At 35.2% G+C, this 24,211-nt stretch overlaps 1 pseudogene; it reads left to right on the top strand.

Moving 5' to 3' along the window:
- The first annotated feature begins 377 nt into the window (after nt 1-377).
- LOC105749649 lies at nt 378-4,168 on the top strand (annotated as a pseudogene).
- The last annotated feature ends 20,043 nt before the right edge of the window (nt 4,169-24,211 follow it).

The following is a 24,211-nucleotide window of genomic DNA, read 5'->3' as shown; positions in this document are numbered from 1 at the left end:
AAATTAAAGTCTTAGTTACCACTTCAAAGTGTGCAATACAAAACACAAAAAGTCATCTTATATCAATTTGAATTTCTCAAGGAAACTTTTATGCAGGGCTTTGCTTCTATGTAGGAAGAAGAGGGCATGGCACTTTTGCAAAAGGGGATCTTCAAGGCACATTAATAACAATGAAAAACCAGTTTTGTGTGTTGAATTGCCAAGAATTATAATGTTATTATTTAGCCATTTCTGACTAAGGATTCAGCACTCTGGCTCAAAGCATCTCATTGCATCACGGGAAGGAGAGTAGCCACAAAGAAGGGAATTAAGCTCCATGATGAAAGATTGTTTCCGCAGACAGGCAGTGGTTATTCATAGAGATTCCTCTGTTGACAATGGCTGGGGGCTCTTCTGAGCCACATGAGAACAGACCAGAGACATCAAATTCCATGTTAATAGACCCAAGTCAAAGTGTGTTAAACCAAAGTCATGTTGCACCAGTCAGTGCTTCTCAGGGCAAACCAAACCCAAACATCTGAGTTATTGCTACACAGGAAGGGAATGATGCCTTCTAAATCAGAGACAGTTTTCTCTGGCTGAAAAAAATCAGACATCTGCATCGGGAAAACCTATGATATTAGTCTTAAGGTTCAGGGAAATCTAAAATAACCCAGTTTTACTCTTGTAATATATGACCTATCCTTTACAAATTTCAGCTGGAACAGCAGATAGCCCATTAAGCCATCACTTGCCCCACAGTTAGAACTCTTTCTTTCTTTCAGCTTAACACCTTATTTAAGGGACCCTTAAATGATTGGATATCTTCATCTTGATAAGGGTCTGAAAGATGTGTATAAAATCTGCCTCTTTCAAAATTGAAGATGACATAAAAATATTTTTATTCTGAAAAATCAAAGTGCTGAGGCAACATATATCATTATTCTGGAGACCAGTGTTAGCTGGTCATGAAAACTGGGTATATACTATTCATTGGCAGTCTTCATTTTACAAAGATGTGATTCAACAGTCAATGAGATTGCTGTTTGCATTAGATAAAATCATCATTTTCTGGGCTCCCAATGAAGTTTCAGGAATATGACTAAAGTAGGTCTGAGAAGCTGAAATGAGTGGGAACACATTGGGGTTTTGTGATTGCCAGTTTAACCTAGATGGCTCTATGATCCAATATCATATTTCCTATGGAAAATGGCAACTTTGAAAGCAGCTAAATCAAAAGAATGAATTCTAGAAGATATCAATTCTGGGTGCTTTAATAATGTACAAGATCAGTTTATTGCTTCCCTTCTAATCTTTTCTGCATTAGTTTTGTTTGTACAAAAACTTTTTAAGTTAATATAATCAAAATTATCTATTTTATGATCAATAATGATCTCTAGTTGTTCTTTGGTCACAAATTCCTTCCTTCTCCACAAATATGAGAGGTAAACTATCCTATGTTCTTCTAATTTGTTTATAGTATCATTCTTTATGATCATGAACCCATTTAGACCTTATCTTGGTATATGGTGTTAGGTGTGGGTCTATGGTACTTTCTGCCATACTAGTTTCCAATTTTCCCAGCAGTTTTTGTCAGATAGTGAATTCGTATCCCAAAAGCTGGGGCTTATAGGTTTGTCAAATACTAGATTGTTATAGTCATTGGCTATTTTGTTCTGTGAACCTAACCTATTCCACTGATCAACTTCTCTATTTCTTAGTCAATACCACATGGTTTTGATAACTGCTGCTTTATAATATATAGTTTTAGATCTGGTACAGTTAGGCCACCTTTGTTTGCTTTTTTCTTCATTAATTCCTTTGAAATTCTTGACCTTTTGTTCTTCTAAGTGAATTTTGTTGTTATTTTTTTCTAGGTCAGTAAAATAGTTTCTTGGTATAGCACTTGATTGGTATAGCACTAAATAAATACATAGATAAAAAGATTAGTTTAGGGAGTGTTGTCATCTTTATTATATTATATTATATTTATAATATTATAAACATTTTTACATCCAAAGGATCTGATAAAGGTCTCATTTCTAAAAATATATAGAGAATTGACTCAAATTTATAATAGTTCAAGCCATTATCCAATTGATAAATAGTCAAAGAATATGAACAAACAGTTTTCAGATGAAGAAATTGAAACTATTTGTAGCCATGAAAAGTTGCTCCAAATCACTATTGATCAGAGCAATGCAAATTAAGACAACTCTGAGATATCACTATGTACCTGTCAGATTGGCTAAGATGACAGGAAAAGATAACCAACAAATGTTGAAGGGGATGTGGGAAGACTGGGACACTTAATACATTGTTGCTGGAACTGTGAATAGATCCAACCATTCTAGAGAGCAATTTGGAACTATGTTCAAAAAGTTATCAAACTTTGACCCAGCAGTGTTTCTACTGGAAGTATATCCCAAAAAGAACCTAAAGGAGGGAAAGGGAACCACATGTGCAAAAATGTTTGTGGCAACCCTGTTTGTAGTGGCAAGAAACTGGAAACAGAGTGGATGCCCCTCAATTGGAGAATTGCTGAATAAATTGTGTTTTATGAATGTTATGGTATATTATTGTTGTGTAAGAAACAACTAGCAGGATGATTTCAGAAAGGCCTAGAGAAACCTGCATGAGCTGATGCTAAGTGAAATGAGCAGAACCAGGAGATCATTATACATGGCAATAACAAGACTGTATGATGATCAATTCTGACAGACGTGGCTCTTTTCAACATTGAGATGATTCAAACCAGTTCCACTTGTGCAGTGATGAAGAGACCCATCTACACCCAGAGAAAACCATGGAAACAGAGTGTGGAACACAGCATAGCATTCTCATGCTCTCTGTTGTTATTTGCTTGCATTTTGTTTTCTTTCTCAGTTTTTCCTTTTCTTCCTTCTTGATCTGATTTTTCTTGTGTAACAAGATAACTGTATAAATATATATACATATACTAAGGGGGAAAATAATGTACAAGATCCAGGGTAGGATCCGTAAGGAGAATATAGCATGTCTGGGAGAATTGACCAAATAACCCAACTCTTTGCTTCATGTAAGATAAAAGGTGATTCACAGATAACTTGGCATGAAATTGCAAAAGCTCAGATACGTAGTTTTGTCAAGAAGTGCCACAATGATTGGCCAGTATCAGTTTGTATCTGGAACAGATGTAAAGATGCTTCAAGTCTTCTCCACGCCAGAGAATTTTTGTGGAGAACTTCTGTATATACCACTGGCCTCACAGTGAAGAAACTGCTTTCTAATATCAGTGACTTTTCAGAGAGTTCAAAAATGCCTGCTTTGGGACTCTTCAACAAAGCTATTTTTCAGGAGCTATAACTTCTCATTAAACTGATAAGAAAAAAGATTAATTGGCTATCAGTACCAGGGCCTTTGCCTTCAACTTTTCAAATTTACTAAATCCTTTTCTGAGTACCATCTTTTGCAAAATATACTGTTGCCTAAGATTCAAAAACTATATAGACATGGTTATGATATTTTTTGTATTGCCTATAACAGTTCAAATACTGTGATTGCCTTAGCATGTCTGGCAACCTGTGTGTGACTCAGATGTCCTTCTCTCCAGATGTTAAATTCCTACTAGCATTTTCCAGAGACTGAAACTGGTCCCTGTGGAAAAGACAGAAGGAAAACTCACAACAGCCAGAATTAACTTTTTTTTCTCTTTGTACCCACAGACAAAATTACAGCTGTGCATAGTTGTGATTGAATAACAGATATTTTTTCACAGGGATTTGGGACAAAAAGGTTGTATTCTGGGATGACTGCAACTCTGCCAATGCGACAGAATAGACACACATCTGAGATAGTGACTCTGACTCTTCAGTCCTGGATGTAGGTGATGCTGTTCTAGCCATCAAAGTCAGCCACATGCTCTTACCCTTGCCAGAAGATATATTGTTACCTTTAATCCTAGAATGTGGAAAGATGTTTATATACATGGGAGAAGACTTAGCAGAAACTAGCAATATCAGATTGGACCAAATGTACAGAAAGGAATGGTAGCCAAAGTCTTAGAAACGCTGTCAAAAAACTGTATTGGAGGAATTATGCTGGAAGAGCTGGACATAATAACCCAGATAGTAGTGAATGATTACAATTGGCAAGCTGTGGAGAAAATAATTTTGTCAAGATATTCAGTGTTACTAGAAATATACTTTAAATTAAGTAGAAAATCCATTTTGAAAAAATTAAAAATCTCACCCACCAGCTTGAGTTTTAAATTTTGAAATTTTTGTATTTTTTTTTAAAAAGATTATCGAGTTTCTGTAGTATTTAAAATAGCGGCAGCTACATGGCTCAGTGGATAGAGCATTGGGTTGAGAGTTAAGAAGACCTTACCCAAATCTGGTCTCAGACATTCACTAGCTATCTGATCTTTGGCAAGTTACTTAACCCTGATTGCCTTAATCCACTGGAGAAGGAAATGGGATATCACTCCAGTTTGTCAAAAAAAAAACAAAAAAAAAAAAAAAAAAAACTACGTGTGGTCACAAGGATAGGACATGAACCAACAAAAAAGTAGCAATAAGGAATATTAAAGATTATTTAGAGACCCTCTTTTTACAGATAAGGAAACTGAGGCCTGCAGACAAGAAATATCTTTCCCAAATCACAAAGAAAAAAAAATTGATCATGTCAGAATTTCAATCCAAGTTCTTCATGCTCTTATTGCAATCTATTCACACCATTATTATTTGTTAACTTATATTTTTTAAGGATTCTTTTCTTTTTAAATTTTGAGCTCTAATTCTCTTCATCCTTCTCCCCACCCACATAATAATAATGATCAGAAGTAGGATTTGTTTGTAGGTTAGAAAAAATAGCAGGAGTAATAATCATTGATCTCAAAAAACATCAGAGCTAAAATAGAAGGCAAGCAAAATGATATTATTTATGTAAAATCAGACAAAACATATTTCTATATAACAAAAAAAAGAAAGAAGAAAATGATAGTGCAATTTGCACTTAGAGTTCATCTGTTCTCTCCCTAGATGTGGATAGTATTTTTTCATCATAAAACCTTTGTAATTGTCTTGGATCTTTGTATTGATTAGAGTAGCCAAATCTTTCACAGTTGATCATCATTACATTGCTGTGAATATGCTGTCTTATTTCACTTTGCATTAGTTATGTAGGTCTTGCCATATTTTGGTGGCTTTTGTTTGTTTTGAAACCATTTTCTCATCATTTCTTTTTTTTAAAAAAGCTTTTTATTTTCAAAACACATTCATAGATATTTTTAATATTCGTTTTTTCTCCCTCCCTTATTCAACCCCTTTCCCCAGATGGCAAGTAATCCAATATATGTTAAATATGTACAATTCTTCTATACATAGTTCCACAATTATCATACTGCCTAAGAAAAATCAGATCAAAAAAGGAAAAAAATGAGAAAGAAAACAAAATGCAAGCTAACAACAAAAAGTGAAAATATTATGTTCTCATCCACACTCAGTTCCCATAGTTCTCTCTGTGAGTACAGATGTCTCTCTCCATCACAAGTTGGCCTGAATCATTTCGCTGTTGAAAAGGGCCATGTCAATCAAACCTAATCATTGTATAATCTTGTTGCTGTTGTGTACACTCTTCTCCTGGTTCTACTCACTTCACTTTACATCAATTCATCTAAGTCTCTCCAAGCGTTTCTGCAATCATCCTGTGGATAGTTTCTTATAGAACAATAATATTCCATAACATTCATACACCATAATTTATTCAGCCATTCTCTAACTTAGTTAAATGATTTTCCAATTGATGAGCATCCCTTCAATTTACAATTCTTTACCACCATGAAAAGAGCTGCTATAAATATTTTGATATATATACATTTCTCTCCTTTTTCTTTGATTTCTTTGGGGTATAAATCTAGTTGTGGTATTTCTAAGCCAAAGGGTATTATTCACAGTTTTGTAACCCTTTGGGAATAACTTCAAATTATTTTCCAAACAGGTTGGATCAGTTCACAACTGTACCAACAGTTTATTGGTATACTATTTTCCCTCAAGCCCTCTAGCATTTGTCATTGGAGATATGTGGGAGATAGTATTTCAGAGTTGTTTAAATTTGCATTTCTCTAATCAATAATAAAACAATGAATTTCTATGTCAAGAAAGTCTATATAATAAATACTATACATTATGTTTAAAGCTGATCATCTTTCTTTGTTTCCTTGTAGGTTTTCTTTTGTTTTCTGATGTGCACCTTTTACTTAATTATTTTTTTCCCTTTCCCCCCTTACCTCCACCAAGAAGGCTACAATTAATCATATATATATAATGTGTGTGTATATGTGTATACATTATACACATGTATATATATATATACATACACATAGATATCTATAATCATATGCATATACATTATATGTATATACAGTCATATATATATATAAAGACAAACTATGCTTGTTTGACCTTTATTTCTCTAAAGGTGAATAAAATCATTCTTCATAAGTCCAAATCTTTCCAAATTTTCCTAAATCCACCAGCTCAACATTTCTCACATCACAGCAATATTCCAACCTTATGTTATTTAGTTGCTTTAAGTACTCAAAATGATATTAATACAGCTGGCATATAGTACAGTTTCTCTATTTTTTTAATTAAATCTAACTTTTTTTGAGATCAGTGATTATTAGCCTTGTTATTTTTTTTAAATAAATCCTGCTTCTGATCATTGTTATCATGTTTTTGTATATTTCTTATTTCCTATCTCTGTTGATTCCTATGTTTTATTTCTAACCCTACCTTGCCTTGCTATTGCTTAATCTACTCCCACCTCCAAGAATACCACCATTATTTTTTCTCTCCATCTTTATCTAATGCCCATTAATCTATACACCTTATCCCATTCCCATAAATCTATTCACCCTATATATACCTCCTTATTTTATTTCCTTCCCCTCTTATTTCTATTATAAATTTAGAAGATGTTTATACCATTCTAGATATATAAGTATTGTTTCCTCTTTAATCCATTCCTGGTGTGAGTAGATTCTCAAATTACCATCCTCCTCCCCCATCTAATTCTTCAGTATTTGTTTCTTGCGCTATACTTCATTCATATAAGATAATTGCCCTTTTAATTTTTTCTGTATTATTTTGAATCATATCATACTCAGTTGTATCCCAATCTTTTTTTGAACTACCATGTTGCTAATGACAGTCTTAGACATATGGTTTAAATTAAATTTCCACAAATAAAGCATAAGCAGATTGCATTTATTGAATCCCCTGAAATTAGTCTGTGATGTTTGCCTTATATTTCTCTTGGATTTTATGTCATTTTTTTCTATTAAGTTTGGATATTTTTGTAATAAAATCCTGAAAGCTTGGTAATTCACTGAATGTCCTATTGTTGTTTAGGATTATGCTTAACTTTGCTGGGTATCAGTTTTCAGCCACAACTAGTTATTTTTCTCTTCAATATGTAGTCTTCCAAGACCCACAGTCTTTTAATATAGTTGTTGCCAAGTCTTATGTAATCCTAATTGTGACTCTACCATATTTGAATTGTTTGTACTTCTTGCTCATAGTATTTTCTTTTTGACTTGGGGGTTTCAGGATTTGGCTATGATGTTCCTGTAGGTTTTCCTCTTAGGGTCACTTCTAAGTGGTAATCAGTGGATTTTTTCTATTTATACTTTCTGCTCTTGACTATCATTTCGGGACAATTTTCTTTAATTATTTCTTGTATTATTGCATCAATATTATTTTTAATAGTAGTTTTCAGATAGTCTGATTATTCTTATATTTTGTCTTCTTGATCTGTCCCCCAGATCTGCTGTTTTTCTATGAAATTTTGCACACCATTTTATATTTTTTCATTCTTTATATTTTGTTTTATTATTTCTTGGTCTGTTATAACTTTGCTGGCTTCCCCTCACCCAATTATAGATTTTAAAGAGTCATTTTCTACCTTAAGATACTGGATCTCCTTTTCTAGTTGGTTGATTTATTTTTCATAATCTTCTCATTTTTCTTAGATTGTTAGTTTTAGTTTTTCCTCAGAGAGGCTTTTAATTTAACTTTAGTATCCCCTCTGAAGATGAATCCTGGTCTCCCTTATTTCCATAGTAACTTTCTTTGGGTGGGTTCTTTCTTTTTTGCCTGTTCATTTTTTTTAGCAGTTAATAAACTGATATATAATAATATAATATAATATATATAATATATAATATAATATAATAATAACTGATCTAAACATCTCTGATCCTAGGACATGGCAGACGGTTCCTCTGAACTCAGGTCCTTCTGTCCTGGAAACCAAAATCAAGAACTCTGCTCTCTTGTAAGCAGCATCTCTGCCGCATTCCTTCTGTACTCCCTAGGTATATGCACCAGGGCATGTGCCTAGGGCTGACTCTCAGCAGCACAGCTTGGCATGGTGTTCCTTATCTGTAGAGATTCCTCAAACTTCCCCAACTCAGATGCCAACTCTCCACACTGAAAAGTAAAATTTTCTGTGGCTGTGGCCAAAACTACCTCCCAACTCAGATTGCTCCAGAGATTGTCACTTGATGTTTCAGCAGAACCAACTTGAAGTGTTTACATTTCACAGGGCCAAACCTCCATCCTGATATCTTTCTTTGCATCTTCTCTGATTGTCCCAGGAGGACCAAGGTTCTGCCCCAATCCTTGCTTGTTTTTAATCATTCTGTGTTTGTCCTGAGGTGCTATTTTATCTAGTTTGGGAGAAATATCTGGAGGGCTTGGAATTTTTTTATCTACTCCATCTTCCCAGAATTTTCCCTCTATTCCTTTTCCGTTTAGCCAATTCTGTTTTTGAGTTATTTTCATCATTATTTTTTTTACCTCTTTTACTAAGCTGTTAATTCTATTTTTATAATTTTTTGAATCAGTCTCATTTCCCCCCCCCCCCATTTTTCTTCTACCATCATTATCTCTTTCTCTAACTCTTCCAGGAATTCTTATTGGATTTGGGTCCAATTAATATTTTTCTCTGATTTTTGTTGTTGTTGTTGTTGTTGTTGTTAGCTTCTTTCACATTCTTGTTTTTTTCCTAAGATTTTTAGCTTTGTCTCCTTTGATACCATAGTAGCTTTTTATGGTCAAGTTCTTTTGTTGTTATTTACTCATTTTTCAAATCTATCTCTTGGCTTTAAATTTTATGTTAAGGTTGATCTTTCCTCACTTAGGACTGGGGAGGCATTGTATCAACATTCAGGCCTTTTCATACTGCTGTTTTCAGAAGTAATTTTTGAGGTCTGCAAGTTCACAGTGTTTCAAAGGTGGTGTGATTTGGAGAGAAATATGGTCACTACTCTCTTGGTCTACCCTCTGATATTCACTCAGGACCAGCTCCTGCTTCTCTGCAGCAACAAGTAATGGTGATCCTCTTGGCTCTGGAACTGTGACCAGATTCCCTGCTCATCTGTAGTCACAAACATTAGTGCTTCTCACCATCCTGGAACTGCCACCAGGGACTCTGCTCCCTTGTTTACCCTGGAAATATGTCCCAGATCTGCTTATTGGCAACAGTTGCCAACAAGCACCAATTGTACCCGGTGCTGGTAAAAGATCCCTTTAATCTCTTGCTGACTGATTGTCTACCTCCTTACCCTCTCTAGGCTGAGATCTCCCAAAGCTGTTGCGGCTGCTGATGCTGTTGAGACAACCTCCAAGGCTCACCACCGATGCTATTGTGCCTGTGTTCTGGGATGTCTTCCACTTTGGTGTGATAGAGTTTTTTCCTGCCCACCTCCTAATTTGTCTTAGACTGGATAAATGTCTCTCTTTGATCTTTTATTGGCTTTTTCCATGTCAAAACTTTATTTGGATAGTTACTTTGAAGTTGTTTGGAGAGGCATATTAGGAGAGTTCAACTGAGTTGCTGCCTGTACTCATCATCTTGGTTCCTTTTCATTATAACTATTGTATACATATTTTAAGTAGCATATATTTTTACATATGTCTTACACTCTTTGCTAGATTGTTGGCTCCAAGAGGGTAGGAATCATATCTTAATTATCTTGTTATCTCCCTCAGCTCATAGGTCAGTACTTTACACATGGTAAGCTTTGCAAGGAACTATTTTCTTCAATAGATATCTGAGTGACCATTAAAGAAAAATAAATGAATCTCTTGTTTCTAACTAGACTGGTGCTGAGATTTCTTAATGATTACTAAATCAAAAGTTTGTTAGATCTAAAACTGGAAGAGGCATGTTAGAGATTCTTTAATCCCAACTTTTTCTTCCAAACGCTTTCATTTCACCAGGTGATAAAACAGAGGCTCAAAGAGATTTGTTCAAAATCACACAAGTCAAAAACTAGCAGAGTTGGAATTAAAATCTTCACATTCCAAATCCAAACCCAGTACTCTATCTACTACACCACTCAGTTTACATTGTTCAAGAAAATATATACTTTGGTATACTTTCTTTCTAGCTGAAGTCTCAGTAGAAAGTAGGGAGAGGTCTCACTGTTCTTCAGTTTTAATAATATTAATAAAAAGAAAAGTCTAAAAGCCTAATTGGACAAATCAATCTATAAGCATCAATTAAGGTCTACTGGGGGACTCCTTATCCTTAAGGAATCTATATTCTAATACAGGAAAAGACATATTCATAGAGAAGTAAATATAACCTCTATACAAGATAAATACACAATGATTTGGGGAAAGGAAAATAACAATTGAGGTTGTCAGGAAAGGACGGTGAAAGAGGGACTACTTCACCTGAGCTTGAAGCAAATTAAAGAAAATGAATGCTGAGTACTAGGAATATTACATATTACTGGAAGAGCATAACAACATGATAAAGTAAATGACATTATCACTCAAATTTATAGTTGAAGAAATTAATACAGAAATTAAATACTTTTGCTAAGCATCATTTGACTAATAAATGGAAAGAATGGGATTCAAATTAAGGTATTTCTAACTTCAAGTTCAATGCTTTATCCCCTAAGAGACTGGTCTGACTTCTGAAACAGAGATAGAAAATCAGAAAAATTTAATAAAGCATCAGATCATGTTTGCTGATTTCCTAAATATTCCTGTCTCTAGGCTTCATATTGACCCAATTTAGAAAAGATTTAAAGATTCAAAAAAAGAACCTAAAATGCCCCTGCACATGTTACATTGTTCTTCCATCTCCTCACCAATCTCATTGTCATAATCCTATTCCCATTGCTTCCCAGCTATGACTTTCAAATAAAAGAGAATATTAGGGTTGAATGGGATTTTAAAGATCATCTAATACAATTTCCCAGTTTCGGAAGGTCTTTATGACCAAAGCAGAACTAGAGATCATTACTGATCACAAAATAGAAAATTTCGATTATACCAAACTGAAAAGTTTTTGTACAAACAAAACTAATGCAGACAAGATTAGAAGGGAAGCAATAAACTGGGAAAATATTTTTACAGTCAAAGGTTCTGATAAAGGCCTCATTTCCAAAATATATAGAGAATTAACTAATTTATAAAAAATCAAGCCATTCTCCAATTGAAAAATGGTCAAAGGATATGAACAGACAATTCTCAGATGAAGAAATTGAAACTATTTCTAGTCATATGAAAAGATGCTCCAAGTCATTATTAATCAGAGAAATGCAAATTAAGACAACTCTAAGATACCACTACACACCTGTCAGATTGGCTAAGATGACAGGAAAAAATAATGATGATTGTTGGAGGGGATGCGGGAAAACTGGGACATTGATGCATTGTTGGTGGAGTTGTGAACGAATCCAACCATTTTGGAGAGTAGTTTGGAACTATGCTCAAAAAGTTATCAAACTGTGCATACCCTTTGATCCAGCAGTGTTACTACTGGGATTATATCCCAAAGAGATTATAAAGAAGGGAAAGGGACCTGTATGTGCACGAATGTTTGTGGCAGCCCTTTTTGTAGTGGCTAGAAACTGGAAACTGAATGGATGTCCATCAGTTGGAGAATGGCTGAATAAATTGTGGTATATGAAAATTATGGAATATTACTGTTCTGTAAGAAATGACCAACAGGATGATTTCAGAAAGGCCTGGAGAGACTTACACGAACTGATGCTGAGTGAAATGAGCAGGACCAGGAGATCATTATATACTTCAACAACAATACTAGATGATGACCAGTTCTGATGGATCAGGCCATCCTCAGCAACGAGATCAACCAAATCATTTCTAATGGAGCAGTAATGAACTGAACTAGCTATACCCAGAAAAAGAACTCTGGGAGATGACTAAAAACCATTACATTGAATTCCCAATCCCTATATTTATGCACACCTGCATTTTTGATTTCCTTCACAAGCTAATTGTACAATAATTCAGAGTCTGATTCTTTTTGTACAGCAAAATAATGTTTTGGTCATGTATACTTATTGTGTATCTAAGTTATATTTTAATATATTTAACATCTACTGGTCATCCTGCCATTTAGGGGAGGGGGTGGGGGGGGTAAGAGGTGAAAAATTGGAACAAGAGGTTTGGCAATTGTTAATGCTGTAAAGTTACCCATGTATATATCCTGTAAATAAAAGGCTATTAAATAAAAAAATAAAAATTAAAAAAAAAAAAACAATTTCCCAGTTTCAAGGATGAGGAAATTGAAACTCAGACAAGTTGGGGTAATTGCCTAAGCTCACACAACCAAGTTGTAGCTGAGCCAAAAACTTTCATCTGATTCTCTTGACTCCCATAAAAACACTATACAGACTAATGATTATATCCATTAGACATTAGGTTTTGTATCTAGTACCAACCACATGCTCATGGACCAGCCTGAGTTTTCCCAAATGATTTTGTGATTGAGTAATAAAAATGATATTGGGCATCCAGTGGCCCTCTATATTGGGTTTGCTTTCTGAAACAGTGGTTCTCAAGCATTTTTTCTCATAGTACAATATTCTTTGCTGCAAAGAACCATAGCACATCAAACATTTAAGTTGGCAACACTACTGGAGACTCAGAAGATTGATAAGCTCATTTTCCCTTCAATAAGAGAAACTATTTGGATTTAATTCTTTGTGTGTTCAAGATATGATATTATAAAGTTAATGTATCCATGAAATAGATGATTTGTATTTATTTTTTCCAAATATTTTTGTAATGGGAGACTAGTCGATGGCATATCCAATCCTCAAAGCATTCTGTATATAATCCACTTGAAAGGGCAAATACTAGCAAATCTGAGCATACTCCAAGGGCTGGACCTTCATTGCTTGGTTTTTTCCCTCTCCTCTCCCATTGCTTATACTTGCTATACTAAATGTGCTAGGTAAATCAATTTATATTCAACAAAATTATATATTTTTATTTACTTTCAATAATGTAATATTTATATTTAATAATATAAAAGCCAAAATTTCTCAGAATAACTAGAGAAACTTCAGAGTACATCTTTTGAGAGCCATTGCTCTTAAAATTTCCACAACAAAATAGTCAACTCAGAAAAGAGATGAAAAGATACATGGCATTCTTCATTCTGGGAAGCCTTGCTTCCCAGAGGCCACAGCTGAATCAATATAAACATGTGAGCATGGCTAACAAGGATTTGTGTTTGTGGACTCTGTGTGCTGGTTGATGGAGATTATTTGCAGAAATTAAGTGACTGACCTAGGAAAGGATGAAATAATCACATATAACCCTTTGATTTTAGTGAGTGTGCACATGCCTACGTCTCTAAACTCTGGTGCTCTTTAGTATAATGAAAAACATGGCTTGAGTCCAAGGCAAAGAAGACTTTCAAAAGATTCTCTCCAAAGGGATTTTTGCCTCTCCTGCTACTCCCCAAGGTTCCTTGCTTGGATAAGATCTGCATGATTCAAAGCAAATGAACTGTATGTTCCTCTGAATGCAAGCTACTGGAGTGAGGCAACAACATTTACTAAGTATCCCTGTGAGCAGAACATTATATCAGAAGGCAGAGCCAGCATCTTTTGTGGTTGTTTAAGGCATCTGAAACACTGCATAGCCTTTTGGTAGTTGCCTGTCAATGAAATAGGACTGGGAAAAGATATTTTGAAGAGTGATCTTTATAGGGAAGCATATCTTTCCCTGTTTTAAGCACATGCAATCCATTCTCCATCGAATATGAAACATATTCATTTGGACTCCCCTCAGTTGATCTTATGGTCCTACATACTGGGACTATAGAGACTTTAGAGGTCATGTAACCCAGCCCCTTGCTTTACAAATGAGGAAAGGTTAAATGACTTATACAAGTATTGTTAGAGGCTAGATTTGAACTCAAGACCCCTGCTTCCAGATCTGTCATTCTTTATCCTCTGTACCACACTATCGCTTAGGCCCCATCAATGTGGATGAATCCATCAGGAAGGATCATAACTTAGTTCACTTTAAAAAAAATCCAAAAATATTTTTGCTTATTTTCACAAAACCAATAATCCTAAAATCAACTAACAATGTTTTATTAAGCTCAATATGTTTGGTCCTTGGTTTAAAGTTACAAATGAAAATGAAGCAATACCTGCTCTCAAAGGGCTTACATTCTAACAGGGGAGACAGCATGTACATCTATAAGTGTAACCTGGCTTCCAACCAAGCCTGAGGCATTTGTGTGAGACTACATATGGTTTTAGATTAGTTTAATGAACAATCTCCAGTAAGTCGGGGAATGCAGTGTTTTTATTAACCAAAGCCTCATCTGCACCTTAAATAGACTTTATAACTTTATAAATAGGGTAGAACCAAACACACTTAATGGTGAAAATTGAGCAAATATAATTTAATCTTTATTTAATAATTTTAGGAGACAATTTGGAATCTCCCAAACCTGAGTCATCACTATGAACAACATTTAACTGTATTTATTGTACAGGCAGGAGAATTAGTTAACAAAGACTTCCAGGTGATAAAATGCCAGATAAATCACTATTTTCTGTGTGTTTTTGTGTTTCTAAGTGTTTTTTTTCCTAGCAAAGTTCTCTGATTGATAATGACAAAGTAATCCTGAGTTAGATTCTATGTGAAAAATGCAGCCAAAAAGCATTGGTATATTGTAATCCAGAATGGATAGAGATTTTCCTATTGTTGTTTTGTTTTCTTTCATTTATGAGGATTGTTTCTAGGAGGGTAAAATAAAATAGAGAATTTCCTGGCTCAGCCAGGGAAATAAACATCAGTGGTTTCCTTGGGAAAGAATGGGTGTGGGAAATTAGATAGGTAGCTTATCTACATATTCAGAGGTCACAGATCTTTCCTGGGACATCAGAAGAATGAGAGATTGCACATCTCTCAAATTCCTTTTGTTTTTCCAGAAAACATCATCTTAAATTAGGCTTCTACATCAAAAATTTTTGGGGGAGGGGTTCTTTCTGCCTCAGGACACTCCACCTTATCCAGGAGAGCCACTCAGGTTTTTCAAATGACAATATGATGTTCTGTTTTGTCCCCTATTGAGTCCTCAACTGTAAAATGAGGGGACTCCTAAGTTTAGATGTGGAAGGAACCTTGTTTTACCTTCTGCAAAAATCTTTAGTTAGTCTGTCCTTAATGCTAGTGATTTCCTTCTGAGAATATTTCCAATTTATTCTATATATACTTTGTTTATAAATAGTTGTTTGTGTGTTGACTCCCTTGTTATATTGTGAACTCTTTAAAGACAGGGATTCTTTTTGCCTTTCTTTGAATTTCCAGCATTTAATATAGAGTCTGGCCCATAATAAGCACTTAGCCTAGCACATAGTGGGGATTAGTAAATGCTTTTGATGAACTCTAGGGAGGTTAAGTGACTTGCCTAATAGTATTAAGGAATCTGGATTTGATTCAAGTTTTCTGATTCAAAATCCAAATCTCTGCACGGCACAGGATGATTTCTAAGGTTTCTTTCAGCATTAAATCCTATTATTCTTACACTTTGCTATCTTCTATTTTTCTCTTGAAAAATAAATGCAAAAAAGAAAAATTCAAATATATGGAGCTATGTCTGGGGATTTGGGAAAACTAGCCAAGAAGATGTCACCAGCATCTGGTCACAGGACACATAAACTCATATTCATGACTGTAGCAAACAAGAAAAAGCCACAGGGATGAGAGAAAAAAAAAAAAAACCCCAAAACAAAATACATGAGGGCAAATGGGGGAGGGGAGAGGTTAAGGAAGGATTCGCAATTCAGTTCAACAAATGTTTATTAAATACTTGTCTGCAAAATACCATGCAAGGAATTAGATGAGATACAAAGTAAGATAGAACAGAGTCCATACCTTCATAAAACTTAGAATTTAGTATATAGGATATGATATATCATGGTAGAGTGAAATTTGAAGTTGAATCAAGGCTCTTCCACTTACTACTTATGATACTTAGGCCAATTTACTGACATTCTCTAGACCTCATCTACAGAACAGAGTGATTTAAATAAATGACCTTTAAGATCGATTCCAGCTCTAAATTTCTCATCCTAAACATGCTAACTGTATAAGAGTGTCACCATACAAGTGCTATATGAGATTTTCACCTATTACAAGTAGGATTATAAGGAAGTCTATGAAAATTTGTGACATTAGAAAGAGGTCTTCACACTGGAAATGTTAGAAATTGTTGTCCTAGAGTACATATTTTCTCTGTGTGCTGTTGAGTAAAAACAGTGACAAATAATAATAATAATATAAAGATTATTACCAATGGTAGGTATCAGGGAAAGTCCCTTGGGAGAGATGAGTTATAAATTAAACTTTAAAGAATGCCTAGAAATTCAGTGAGTAGTACAGTAAAGGAGTTGGAAAAAAACTTCTAGATAGGTGAAAATGTTATCAAAGACTTGGAGACAGGAAAAATGTGTGACATACACAGGAATCAGTTAACTGCTCACTTTGATTACTGTCAGGCACATGGAAGATAACAGGCACATGAGAAATTGAAATGAAATGTTGGTTATCTAAGGTAACTTGTATGTTAGTCTAAGCAGAGTGATATTTACTCAGTAGGACATAGGGAACCATAAAAAGATTCTGAACAGTAATGAGGGCAGTGTGGTACTGGATTTGGAATCAGTAAAACATAGATTCAAATCCCACTTCAGATGTTTACTAGCTGTGTAACCCTGCGCAGTCACCCTACTTCTCTAAATCCTAGTTTCTTCATCTTTAACATGGCAGGTGAGAATAACCTTATAGGGTTGTAGTCATGATTAAATGAGAAGTCACATACAGAACTTAATTGTTGTGGGGAGAGAAGTATATTGCTGAAGGAAAGACAATATAAGCAGAAATATCTACTGTCATTGTTCTTCAGTTGTTTCAGTCATGATTCTTTGTGACCCTATTTGGGAATTTCTTGGCCAAGATAATATAATGTTTGCCATTTCTTTCTCCATATTATTTTACAGGTGAGAAAACTAAGACAGATAGGATTGAGTGGCTTGTCCAGGGTCACATAGTAAGTTTCTGAGATCAGATTTGAACTCAGTAAAATGAGTCTTCCTTATTGCAGGCCTCGCACTCTATCCACTGCACCACATAGATAAACTGTTCTACCTGCCTATCAGGAGGCTGACTATTGCATTATTTCAGCAGATAATTATGAAAACATATATTAGAGTGATAACCATAGAAGAAGAAGGTAAATGAAGAGATTTAAGAAATGTTGCATTTATAGAATCAATAGAACCTGGTATTGATCAGAATCTTATACCAAGATTCAAAAGGTTTCTCCTGGGGAATGTTTTGAAGAAGGAGATTATTTGTTTAGATTAAAGCTGGTTGGAAGCAGATGACTTGAACAATTACCAGGTAAAGACTCAAGTCTATCTGTATGTCCTTGTTTACTGGTTGCAAATTCCTGCTGAATAAGTTGGGAAGGAGATAAAATCATCAATGAAGTATTCACCTAACTGTAAACTATTATGCTCTGTGAAACAAATTGTCATTGTTTCACAGGACATAAATTAACATGCTTGCATCATATTCAAAACGATTTATCTCTTCATGCAGTATCTTTCAAGTTCAAAACACTATGCAAAATACTATAGTGGACACACAATGAATGGAAATAAAGTTTTAGCTAGCATGGTACTTAATATAGGAGGGAAGATAGGCTATACACAAGATTCATCTTGAGACTTGGTCAAAGGTAAATCAAAAAGGTTCTAATAAAGCATTGTGGGGATGCAGGGAAGGGAGAGATCACTTGTTCCAGAATGATCAAAGTAGATTTCATAAAGAAGGTGGTATTTAAGCTTGCTCTTGAAAAAAGAATGAACTTGGAGGAAAAAGTATATCTCTGAGGACATATTCTAACAAAATAGAAAAGGAAAAAAATTAAAGAACTAGATATGAAACTTAAAATTAGAAAATAAAACCAAAATAAGCACAAAAGAGGAAATATTAAAAATTAGAGGAGAAATAGATAAATTGGAAAACAAAAAGGCTAAAGAACTTTTAAGTGAAACAAAAAGCTACATAATAAGACAAAAAAAATTAAAAACCTTTAGCTAAACTGATTAAAAAGCAAAAAGAAGGAAATCAAATTGACGGAAAGAAGAGAATTAATTATACAGGAATTGCTGGTAAAGAGCCTTTGGAGAAAATCATTAAATGAAATTATCGCATTATAATCAAATTCCCTGCACAGGCCTAGCAAGAAATAGCCACTTGTAGCCAAAACGCACATGCAAGTCCCAACCCTATTTCCTTTGTCAGACAAATCAAGAAGAAATATATCAGCAATAGAATCAGACCATTTATGCTTCCTCCTACCATAAGGGAAAAAAAAAAAAAAAACTTTCCCATGAGCAGTGACCCAACAATGGAAAATCCCCAAGGTGGAAGCAGACAGAGAAACTTGTAATCATTCACTAGTCACTGCCTGTGCCTTCAAATACTATGTAGAGATGCCTCATAGAATACAAAGAGATTCAAGATTGAAAAATGTGAAAAGGAAGGTTTGGAAGCTTAGAGGATCAATATAGTAATTATCTTTATTATTATTCAAATAATAATAAAAAGAACTAACATTTATATAACATTTACTGTGTGCCAAGCATTTAGCTAAGCTCACTTACAAATATCTCATTTGGTCTTCAAATAACTCCAAGAGGTAAGTGCTGTTATCATTCCCATTTTACAGATGAGGGAACTAAGGCAAACAGACTTTTAAGTGATGTACATAGCTAACAAATATCTGAGAGTCAAATTTGAACTCAGGTATTCCTGACTCTAGGTCCACTTCTATCTCCCATATAATTAATTTAGATGTTCCCTCCAACAATATAGATCAAAATCCATCCAAGGGTCTGTGGATCCTGAGTAACTTTTGCCCACATCTTCCTCTAAATCTTCACAGGGGATTGGCCCAAAGTGCTAAAGGCCTTCCGAATGATAGATTGGTTTGTGTGATGCTTTATAAAATTTATACCATTTGATAACAAAGACTTGGGTTTTATCCCCATTTTATAGAATAGGAAAGTGGGGTTTCATATAGGTGAAAGTGATGAGGTTTGGGTTTGGGGGTTCCCTTTTGTTAGGGAACCAAATGATAATGTCTAGATTTAGGGAACCAAAATGAGATTAGAGTTCCTGTTGGTCAGGGAGTTAAATGATATGATCTAGTGGCAGGTTCGGGGTTCAGGGAACCAAATGGAGAGGTTTGGCTCCCCTATACCCCCTTGGGATTTGGCAAGGATAGGGAGTTTTGGAGGACCCCCTTCTGGCAGCTCAGAGATTTTCTGTAAAAGAATTTACAAATCCAGAAAGGCTAGACTAATAAAAGAGGTTTATTATTGGAATTGGGAAGTCAGCCTTTAGGATACAAGAATAGAAAGGCTGAATTCCTCAGTGGAGGAGTTCTGGCAGAGAGAGAGAGAGAAATCCTGATAGAGAGGCATAAAGTCTCGTTAGGGAAATAGGTGAGGATAAAGAGAGGGTAGCACTGGAAAAGAATATTATTCCAGTGGGCAGAGGTTTTCATGGCATAGCCTAGCATAGGATGGCATGTCAGGACCTTTCTGCAAGGAGTTGTTTCAAGTTGGGTTTCAGTTTGGGCTGAATAGGATTGAATGCATGTCTTTAATTCAATAGTGTTGGGATTCTTTTAGCCCAGGACTGAACCAACCCCACCTAGATAACAGAATGAAGCTGTTTATCTTGTTTTCTCTGTGGGATGGGGTCCCACAGACTAAGGGTTCAAGAAGAATCTCTCCTTCAAGGAGTTTTAGAGTTTTGGGCTCCCTTCTTCAAAAGGACTTGTCTTTGGTTCCATGCTGGATCAGATGGAGGGTAAAAACAAAAGCCCAGATGCTGCTCCCTTTCTAAGTCCATTTTTTTCCCCACTACCATTTTAGAGTTCCTTTTCTATGGGTTCAGATCCATTTGAGTTTACTCTGTCAGTTTCTGAAGAACAAAAAAACAGAGTTGATTTTAGATTTATTTTTTTTTACATTGCAGGAATAATAGCATATTTTATTTTGAAGAGACCTCAACAGTTATCTAGTTCAGTGGATTCAACTAGAATCAGGGGCTACTGGGCCATATATAAAAACCCACATATTGGAAAATCACACGTTATATATGTATACACACACACATATAATTGATGTATTTATTAAGACATCAAAACCATTTATTAAAACATCTAACCAAGACATTAAAACCAGGTAGGAGCTACATTTTAATCTAGCTTGGGCTACATACAGGTATCACATCTTTGACATCTTGATCTAGTTCAAGCCTTACTTGAAGCATGAAACTCTCCTACAGTTATCCAATAAATGACTATCCAGCATCTATCCAGAAGGATTAAAGTCCTCCTGTGATACCTCCCATTCCAGAGTCCATTTTACTTTTAAATAGCTCTAATTGTTTAGAAGTTTTTCCTTACATTAAGTCACATCAATCTCCTTGTAGTTTCCATTCCCTGGTCCTGCCCAAGGACAATAAATCAGATCCCTCTTCTACATAGCAACCTATCAGATAAGTAAGATAGCTATTGTAGTTCTTTCCCTTCCCAAAACCCTCCCCAACCAAGTTTTCTCTTCTCCAATTTACCTTTTTTTTTTTTTTTTTTGGTTTCACAAAGACTAGGCTGATTCTAACGTCATATTTGCAGTTCACCTCATTCTCATCTATTTTTAAAAATAGGATTTCTGGAATCTTTTACTAGATCATACTTTTACTCTTTGCTAGCTTCTTCTAAGTTTTTGGAATTATTAGAAAGTGATAAAATTTCAGGTTTCAAAATCATTCTGTAATTCAGAATAGAATGTCTGCCTTCTATTCAATTAGTCTGAAAAGTGTATTTTTACTATAATAGCAATTTTAAAAAATTCTAAGTATGATATCTTGCCCTGTCTCATTAATGGGAATTAGTACCCTTTATCCCTGGAAAAGCAACCAACAGTCAAAACAAATTAGTTTTTGTAATTCCTTTGTCCTAGCCATCAGTTTTCCCTAGGGAAACAATTTCTATTTGAATAGCACTTGAAGATTTACAAAGCCTTTCCTCACCACAACTTTCTCAGATAGGTGATATTATAATTCTAATTTTGCAGATGAGGAAATTAAGGTTCAGACAGGACAAAATACTTCTCTGTGATCATCTAACTAAAAGATGCTGAAACTGAGACATGAGTTCTTATCTCAGGGTCTCCTGATTCAAAGTCCAGTACTCCTTTCACTACAACTGCTGCCAATCTTTAGATGAATGAACTTTCAGGCACAGTAATAGGGACAGATTGTATCATCCAGGAGGTATGTCTATTGATCAGAAGATATTTATAAAGTTAAGTGTCAGGAACTATGCCAAGAGATATGATCTGTTGTCAAGATCTGATGATTTCTCCTTTGCAGCCCTTTTGGGTTATACACATTTTTTCCCTCTGGCACTGTCAGTGTTCTGGTGCAGACTCCTATCACCACATATCTGGACTATTGTAACATCCTGGGGGTGGATGTACATGCCTCAAGGCTCTTCCTAATCCAATTCGTCATCCATTCAATCACTAATGTTATTTTCCCAAAGTGTAGGTCTGACCATGTCACATATATCCACCCACTCCCTCATCTCACTCAATAAATTTCAGTGGTATCCTGAGGCTTCCAGGATCAAATATAAAATTCACTCTTTGGCATTTAAAGTTTATAATCTAACCTCTGACTATCTTTCCAATCTTCTCTATCGTTCCAAATTCTAAATGCCTCCACATCTTCATCTATGGTCCTAATCTTTGCCAAGAACAATCCTGATTTGTAGAATCAATACCATCCTTTGTAGCTTAACTTTGGATAACTTTTCAATCCCATGAAATCAAACTCTACTGCATCCCTTGAATGAAACTACTGTCTCTAAAGTTCACCATCTCTTAATGGCTAAATCAAGAGATATGGCCAACCTGTCTGACCACTACTTAGTTTCTTTTGATGGATCACCATCTAGCTTTTTCTTTTATCACAAGTATTCCCTGAGATCTCTGTCTTGATGTTCTTCCCTTCCTTCTCTTCATTTTCTCCCTGAGATCTCATTAATACCTTTGAATTTAAGTATTTTTACCATGAAGATGACTCTGAAATTAATTTATCCAGCCATCATTTCTTTTCTGTCACATATCATCAGCTAGTCCTATAATCCTGGATATGGGGGAGGTTGAGGCTGATGGATCCCTGAGTTTGGGATTGATGAGCCTTCCTATTTTTATTGAGGCAATAAGAAATCACTATCATTCCAGTCACCCAGTTTTCATAATCTCAAAGTCATTCTTGATGTTTCCTTTCCTATTTCTATTGCTATTTCCTCTCCCCCATGTTTAAATATTTGCATGGATTTAGAATCTCAGATTTAGATGGAAGATTATCTAATACAACATTTTATTACTTACCCAAGATCACATAAATAGTAAGTGGCAGAGTTAGTATTTAAACCTACTTGAAACCTGACTTTAAATACACCAGAGGAACTGAGTTCAAATCCAGATTCTACAACCTATAACCTGTGCATCTTTGAGATGCTTGTAAATGTTGGACCAGCTAGGTGGCTCAATAGATAGAGTACCAGCCCTGGAGGACCTTAGACACTGGCCTCAGACACTTAACACTTCCTAGCTGTGTAACCCTGGGCAAGTCATTTAACCCTAACTGCCTGAGAAAAAAAGATACTTGTAAATGGCACAGTGGATTGAAAAATATCCCTGGAGTCAGAAGGACTGAGTTCAAATCTGATCTTAGGCATTTCCTAGTTGTGTGACCCCCAGTCAGTCACTTATCCCTGATCACTTCCACAACAAAAGTCACTCAACCCTTTTAGAGGCTCAGTTTCTTCACTTGTAAAATGATGAGGATAAATTTAAGATCCCTTCCAGATCCAAATCTAAACTTCAGTGATCCTTAATACTACCTGTATAACATTGCTACAATCTTTTCCTTTGCTATAATCTTTTCTTTTTTCCCCATCACCATGATTAAGGCTGTCACTAACGGAATAAATTTGTAAAATGTTTCCCTGTATTTAATCTGTCTTTTCTCTAATCAAGTCTATACATAGCTGCCAAAATAATCTTCCTGATGCACAAATTTGCTTATGTCAACCCACTGTTCAAATCCCCTGCCAATCCTTTCAGTAGATCCTTATAAAATATAAACTCCATATAGCTTAGAATCTAAATCCTTGATTCAATTTGACTCCTACAGATCTTTATAGGTTTACTTCATACTATTCCCTCTCACAAATTCTTCTAACCAAATTATTAACTATTGTGTATGATTTATCTCTCCCAATACCTAATACATTGGCACAAAGTAGGCATTTAACAAATTATTTCTTGAGCTAAGTTGAATTGAAGAATACTGAATTTTAGCAGAGGCATTTGAAAAGACAAAAGAAAACCTTAGCTACATTTGTGGCATGGCCCTTGAAAGGCAGGTTGAGTGACTTGTCTGAGGTTTACAATATAAGAATTGAGAAAACAAAACCGCAACTACCATTAGAACCTGTCAAGAAACTGTAGGAGAAATCACTGAATTTCTTGGCTTCTTAGGCCAAAAGGATAGGACCTCAGGAGTGGGAGGTGCCAAAATCAACAGCTGGTGAGAGACTTAACTGAAAATCCAGGGCAAAAGGAAAGAGCCATCCTTGAGGATGGAAGACGGGAGAGGGAAAAATGCCAGGCAATAAATTGTTCATTTTTCTAGCCCATGCCAGAAAGCTTCTCATGGAAATTACTTAGGGTGGGTGAGTGGCCAAATCTAAACAGAAACACCAGAGGTAAAAATATTTGGTATCCCCTTATGGT

This window comes from Sarcophilus harrisii, chromosome 1 (genome assembly GCF_902635505.1).
Source record: "Sarcophilus harrisii chromosome 1, mSarHar1.11, whole genome shotgun sequence".
In the NCBI taxonomy this organism is placed as follows: domain Eukaryota; kingdom Metazoa; phylum Chordata; class Mammalia; order Dasyuromorphia; family Dasyuridae; genus Sarcophilus; species Sarcophilus harrisii.
The sequence above is the reverse complement of the archived record's forward strand: the minus strand, read 5'-3'. Positions and strand labels throughout refer to the sequence as shown.